Here is a 7,500-nt window from a genome sequence, read left to right as displayed (position 1 = left end):
CACTCTGAAGGGTAGAGATATTGCAGCTTGGAGGGACATCTAAGTGTAACGTCGGCAGGCCTCTGGCAAGACAGTGATTAGTGGCAAAAAGTCTCTTCTTCCCAGGGTTAGACCCTTACATTTGTCTACATAAAATTTATCTGACCTATCCAGATCTTCCTGTAGCGCTCATCAGAATTCATCTGACGGCCTATTTTAGTCATCGGCAAACTTGCTTATGTCACTGTTCATTCTCTCAGCTATGTCGTTTAAACATATTCTCAATAAAAAGGCCTAGTACTAACTCTGTAGAACACAGCTTGTGATGCGTCTCCACTTTGATTTCTCCCTGTTTAAGCAAACTGTTGCCTATGGATCAACCACGCCTTGATCAAGGAAAAATTTCCCCTCCTATTCCGTGTGCTTCTACTTTCCTCAACAGTCTCCTATCTGTGAGCACAATATCGTATTCATTATCATGCTCTTCCGCCTTCAATACCTTAGTGATAATAGTAAATTTGCAAGACAAGAACGCCCTTTTGCAAAACAGTGCTGAATTTCAATGATCAGCCTATATCTTTCAAAGTGGCTTCGAATTGCTTCGGCAATTACTGATTCCATCAAATTTTCCCCACAATGAGGGCTAGGCTAATTGGTCTATAATTCGAAGTTAATGACCTGTCTCTCGCTTTACAGATAGTTACTACATTTCCATTTTCCACTTATTTGGCACCATACCCGTTTGTAGTGATCTGCAGAAAAGACTAGCAAGTGGTTTACTAAGTTCATCATTACATTTCTTTATAACCCTTTAGAACAGTCAATCAGGGTCCGGTGATTTGTTTTGGTCTTTATTTCGGAACCATGTCATTGGTGACTTTCATCTTGCATAACTTATTTTCGTCTTGACCTATATAATTATTGATTAATGGAATTTTGCCAGTATCTTTCTGCATACTAGCTGAAAGGAAATATATGTTAAAAACTATACGCATTTTTTTTTTTGGCCACTGAAAGTAAGCTGACCTTGACTTGCCTTCATAATTCATTTTAATTTCCCCCCCCCCTTTTTTTTTATCTTTATCTGAATATTCTGATTCCATAAATGTCCTCTTCCACTTCTGATTCGTCTGCAAATACCTCTCTTTTAACCTATGAGATTTTAATGCATTGTTTAGCCATTTAGGGTCATTTTCGGATATATGTTGCCTGGGCAGCTTGTACTGTGCTTTGAAAAAGTCATTTTGGCAACCATCTCCACTTACCTGCTCCATAGGATAATCACCCATCAGATAATCCTACAGCCCCACAAAATCGGCTTCACGAAAATCAGGGACCTTGACTTGAACAGAGTTATTAAGGTAATTTCATGAGATATTGAAAATAAATAATTTGTGACCAATTTCTCCAACTTCATCATTTACTTAAAGATTATTTAGAGATTCCTTGTTAGGTAGAAGCAAGTCAGGCACATTATTTTCTATAGTTGGTTTTGTCACATCGTTTAAAACACATTCCTGTATATCTACAAAGCCGCTAGATTTCTTGTCAAATTGCTCCACTCAATTTGGTCACTGTTAAAAAAAATCTCCCGTTACAATAACATTTTGGACTCTAGGTATTTTATTAATTTTATCCCATAAACGTTTACTGTGTTCCTTATCAAGGTTTGGGGGTCTGTAAATTTTCACACCGAGGGTTAGATTTTCACGTCCCTCGAGAAACTGTAGCCAAACAGATTCAGTGCCCGTAGCTTCCACTTTTATATGTTGTCTGATGCAATAGCTTAAATTATCTCTGATATACATGGCCACTTCACCAGCCTTCCTGTTGACCCTATCGGTGTGGAATAATTTATAGTATTGAATGTGGTAGTCAGAAGGCATTTCTCTATCTTTCAGGTTGAACTAGGTCTCTGTTGTTGCAATATCAATGTTATTTGAATATGCAATTAATATTAGTTCGTCTATCTTTTTAGCGTTCATACTATTAGAATAGTAAAACAGTTAGTCATTCGCCGCCCTCGACTGCCTCCCATTGTTTGATAACCGATTTCAATGCTTTTATTAATAACAATATGATGAACAATTTAACATTTTCCTGGGGTTTCTTGGGAATCTTTGATTTCATCCTTCGTGCTACAACTCAGTTATCACACACACCCATACTTCCGTCATCTATCAATTTAAGGTACTAGACAACTCAGAAATGGCCCTCTCGACAGAGTGGGGTAACGCTACCACTCCTGCCCAAGAAAAAAGTATCCCGTCCCTTGCATACATGTGTCTGTCATAAAAAATGATCCCAGTTATCAACGAATGGGATCTCAAGTTCTTTGCAGCACTTGTCTAACTAGTAATTTACACCAACTGCCCTAGCCATCTGTTCAATGTCCACTCCTAAGGAAAATGCTACAAATGAGTGGGATCCCTTCCTGTGCTTAACTAGCAGCTCTTGTTTCCTGCCTTTCTCAGTATTATTTCCCTCAGCAGAGACAAACAATGGGCTTGTTCCCGGTACCTGACATTATTCAAAATGTTGACTGTGTCACCAACACCAGCTCCAGGAAAACACCCTTTATCTCACCTTCCTATCCTTGTTACAGAGAGCACAGTCCATATATCTTGCGTGTGAGTCTCCAACCAGGAAGACAGTCTTGCCTTTATTAAGAGAGCAGTTGATGGTACCTTTATCCGCATTGACTACTGAAGTACAATCGCTCTGGAGAACAGAAAAGGGATTTTCTACCTTCAAATCTGCTCTTTTAATCTTTCTCAGTTTAATGTTTCTTCCTTTACTGGAAATCACTTCCCATTTGTTATTACTACCAACCTTACCCCTCGATGCTAATAACCTATTTCCCTTCACTACCCTCAACCACCACACATTCATCGTTATACTTATCCAAGCAAATTTTCAGTTTCTTATTTTCCTCTATGAGAAGTAGAACCTCCTCTTTCAACACCTTAAATTCTGAAACACTACAAAAACCTAGCTATGGTGTACTGTAACACTACAATAATTTACCAAGATAGCAGAACAGGTAGAGAGTTTCAGTGACCACTGATCTCAACCACCAACCCAGCTGGTAAGGAACTGATCTGAGGAACCTGTCAAGTTCCCTCTTGAAGACAGCCAAAGTCTTGTTAGCAGTTCTCGTTATGAACGAAGGGAGGCCATTGAAAAATCATAGACCTCTGACATTCGTCTAGTTCTCTCTCAGTGTACTCGTCACGCCCCGGCTATTTATTGGAGGTACTCTGCACATCTACCAGTGATTTCGGTGTGCAGATTTGGGACAAGTCCCTTCAAGATTGTCCACGTGTAAATTATGATGTTCCACTCTCACTAAAGTAAGGAATGCAGATGAAAAGACCTAGCGTTCCCTAGAGTTTAGATACCTGACTGAATTTATTCGGGCACTGGAAACGCTGGGGGCAGTCTCGACTGCCTTGAAGGCAGCCGTTAGCTTACAACAGTATTCCAGTCTGGAGAGAACAAATAATTTGAAGAGTATCATTACTGACTCATCATAAGACATACATGCACTAATCAAGACATTTATTGCTAAAAAAAAATTCTTCAGCCCTAACACAAAGTATCTTGAATAAACGGACACCAATAACCTGATTGCTCAGGCCAGCAACCAGGCCTGGTCTGGGACCGGGCCGCAAGGACGGTGACCTACAGGTCACAAGTAACCTACAGGTAGTACAAGAGGTCAAGTGAACGCAGGTTATAAGTGGGGTAATAGATTAGAAGAGCTAGTAGCGTCTACCTGGGGTGGGCCGCCAATAGGCCTCCTGCAGGGCTCCCTGGCCAAACTTGGTATCATCTAATGGTAATGTCACTGTTGGGTAGAAATCGTTTGGCCAACGTTATGGATATGCTACAGTTGCCCGGCTTCTGTGGTATGGTGCTGGCGATTGCTACTGAGAAGCACTTGCGTCTGAGCAAACTATTTTTCGCTTGTACAAGAATGGTATACAATACCGACAGGATGAAATTGAGACACATGTGCAACATCTGGGTATCTTTATTGTAGACGTTTCGCCATCCAGTGGCTTTATCAATACAAATTCCAGGACATAACTTGAAGACAGGAGAACTATGTACAGAAGATGAGGTAATCAGTCCCTCAACCTAGCAGTAGGTGCGAAGAGCACCATAGTCGTGGAGATTCTGAAGCAGAAGCAAGGCGCCTGACGCTTATATAGCAACGTCAGGTAGAAATGGGACGGGTAGCAGACGAGGGCATAGTCACTGGTAGGCGGGATTCCCCAGTGGAAGTAGGTCCTACCCAAAGAGATGGGTTAGTTGTACATAATCTTCACGATTACCTCATCTTCTGTACATAGTTCTCCCGTCTTCAAGTTATGTCCTGGAATTTGTATTGATAAAGCCACTGGATGGCGAAACGTCTACAATAAAGATACCCAGATGTTGCACATGTGTCTCTATTTTTCGCTTCATTGCACTTCATAATGTGCACCTGTGCTGTTCTGTTATACGCAGGCTTTTTTGGTCGTCTAAGTTGCAGGCGTATTAATGTTCTCCAAGTCTGAGTTCAACTGTTCTGGTTATTTCGCCTGCTCACTTTTTGTCACATCTTCCGAAAGGTATAATGTACACGGCAGCCTTGGTAACCGAACTGTCTGTATGCCTGATATTCATTTTTTCGTGGAGGTCAAGGAATTGGTGTCTTCTGTCATATGACAGCCATTAATGATGACAAATTAGAAGCTACATTACTAATTCATAAAACGATGTATTTGATGACCAGGTCAGTTGTGTTGCCTGTTGTTCTTGTTGTTCGTAGCCCTCTCCCCGAAACAGTTGATGCAGTGTGGTGGGAAGTGGAGCTGTAGGAAGGTCCGCTCAAGATGTTTAAGTTTACACTCTTCTAGGTACTGCGAACTGGAATTCTTAAAAGCTATAAGAAAAAATCCTATCCTGAGGCCTCGTTTGGTCCTGCTTACATGATGGGAATATAAGTGTATTAAAACATTACTGTACGTGGATTTCCTGTAAACTTGGAATAGAAGGGTATCTTCCCCTATGGAATACGTCGAGAAACGGCAAGCTATTGTCCATTTTCTCTAATAGGTTACGCCGCTTTTAACCTATGTTCACCTGACCTTTCTTACATAATATATATATATATATATATATATATATATATATATATATATATATATATATATATACATACATACATACTGCTTGTTCTAGCTGCTCAGTATTAGGACTGGCAAAACGTTTCCGTAATAAACGTCTTGATCAATGCTTACACATCTTTCACCAACAGCTTTTAGGAATAAACTGCAGTGGAGGTCGTTCTGGGGAGTCAACGCCCCCGCGACCCGGTCCTTAACCAGCCTTATTTCACCTGACTTCTAGTTTATTACTTCTAGCACGCAGAATGACTCGCATGGGTATAGCATTTTTTGTGAATAATAACAGTAATAACATGTCCTAATTATTTCGGAAGGTGAAATATAACTGTGAACTACATGCAACTGTTTCTTGCTGTTTTGCATCGAATCATTAAATCAAATTGTTATTAAAGAACAATAATATTTAAAAATATTCGCAAGGTATCGTAGTCCACGTGATATTTAAATAATAGTAAAGGCCTGTCTACCTGGAGGGAGTTCCGGGGATCAACGCCTCCGCGGTCTGGTCCATGACCAGGCCTCACTATGGATCAGGGCCTGACCATCCAGGCTGTTAATGCTGACCATGCGTAATCCAACGTACGGTGTTAGCTTGACTGGTCAGGCACTGCCCAACGACCAACGTAAAAAAATGTATTAAATGTTTTACCAAGCATTCCTAACATTTGTATTTCCTAATAGAAATACAGAAGTAGGCTAACATTTCCGAGAAAATAAAATGTTGGAGAATAAAATTAATAAATCTGCAGCAGGACGTCAATTTTTTTTGGTTGACACGTTGATAGCATCTCCGAGACCGACATTTTCTAAGAAGGACCTTTGGATAATGTTATAAATGTGTATTATATCTTTCTTGGTATTGAAGCCATTGGGATGAACCGGAGATGCATCATACTTCCTCTGAGTATGATGCAGAGTGCTTGTACCCTACAAAAAGGAAGTGGCTCTTGGGCCATGAGTAACTTATTTCAACGTACCGTTTACAGTTTATTTCCTATATTTCTTTCGAAAAACTTAACCAGATTCCTTCGGAAATGCGTATTGCAGAACACATGGTCTCATCATGATGTGCGTTTTCGAGGGCATAATGTGTGTGGGCAGTTTTAGAATGTATCGAGATAACCAGACTATCGCAGGGTACAATAAGCCAAGGTATCTCAGTGTAAACACACCGAGTTTGCTTTTATCTATATTTTAGGGATTAAAGAATTCTTGATGATAATGCATGAAGGCTCAATGACTCGTATAAACAGTAAACTGACTTTAAACATAACAGATTAGAGTGAAATACTGAATGTTCGTTGTGGAGGGTCCAGCAGACGGTTTGAGGTCTATGTGGCTCTCTCAGACTACATGAAACAAGTACTTCATCCAGCATTATTAAGGAGTGCCAGAAGTTTTTATGTTCAGAGCGTTGCCACAATAGAAGAATTATGTTTTCTTAGTATTTGTTTCTAATGATAAGCTATTACGCTAATTATACTCACGAAACATGACCCCTCTTTTATAACAATATGCTTCCCATTTTAAGTGTAAATATATCTAGTCAGGACTTGCCAGTGCGAGCTGTCACTGCCAGAAGTGGGGCTCTGCCCTATCTGGCAAATACTGACACGCGTGTCGTGCTCAAGACGGGGGGAAAAAAATATGATTACTTTCACAATCACTTCTGTATCGACGATAACTCGACAGATCATTTGAACTCAATAATCTCGAAATGTAAAGAGAATCAAGCTAAAAAAAATGCCTTGTATAAAAATAATTTATTGTGATACTGGCATGAATATGACCCTATCGGTAGATATGTAGTTTCGTTGCTTATATAGACAAAATTAACGGGAAAAACTTAGTAGTCCACCATAGTCAACTCCTATCACATTCTCATCGGCGTCAGTAGACACTGCCGCTTATACCACCATCAGATAGCGGTCGTGCTGCCGTGACCCAAACCAGACCCTACAAATGGCAACGACATTAGCTTGGATGTCAATAGACACCACCGTCCATAGTACCGCACGCCTACGGTCGCTTCAGATCGCGTCCCTGCCGTAGAACCAATTACACCACTGAACGGGTTATCATATGACGAAAGACCAGCGCCAGGTCATTTACAATGACGAACAAGCAAATAAAAAAGCATACTGATCACTAATATAAAGAGAGATTTGTTAGCATTAATAAATAATAATAATTTTATTTTAACATTAAAAGAAGTATAAAAATTATTATTCAAAGGGAAACTCTAACCCTATAGGATATCATAGAGCACGTTGCGGACCACAGGTTATAACGTTCCATGCGAGTATGGAGAGGGCAGCGGTAATTCTTCGAATTGAATAATCAC

The 7,500-nt window shown here is 40.1% G+C and overlaps 1 protein-coding gene across 1 annotated transcript in view; it reads left to right on the top strand.

Moving 5' to 3' along the window:
- The window catches only part of LOC128700677 (homeobox protein DLL-1-like), a 67,908-nt gene that overhangs the window by 7,454 nt on the left and 52,954 nt on the right, over positions 1-7,500 (top strand). The gene's annotated exons all lie outside the window — the stretch shown is intronic.

The sequence above is a fragment of the Cherax quadricarinatus genome, chromosome 56 (genome assembly GCF_038502225.1).
Source record: "Cherax quadricarinatus isolate ZL_2023a chromosome 56, ASM3850222v1, whole genome shotgun sequence".
Taxonomy (NCBI): Eukaryota; Metazoa; Arthropoda; class Malacostraca; order Decapoda; family Parastacidae; genus Cherax; species Cherax quadricarinatus.
The sequence above is the reverse complement of the archived record's forward strand: the minus strand, read 5'-3'. Positions and strand labels throughout refer to the sequence as shown.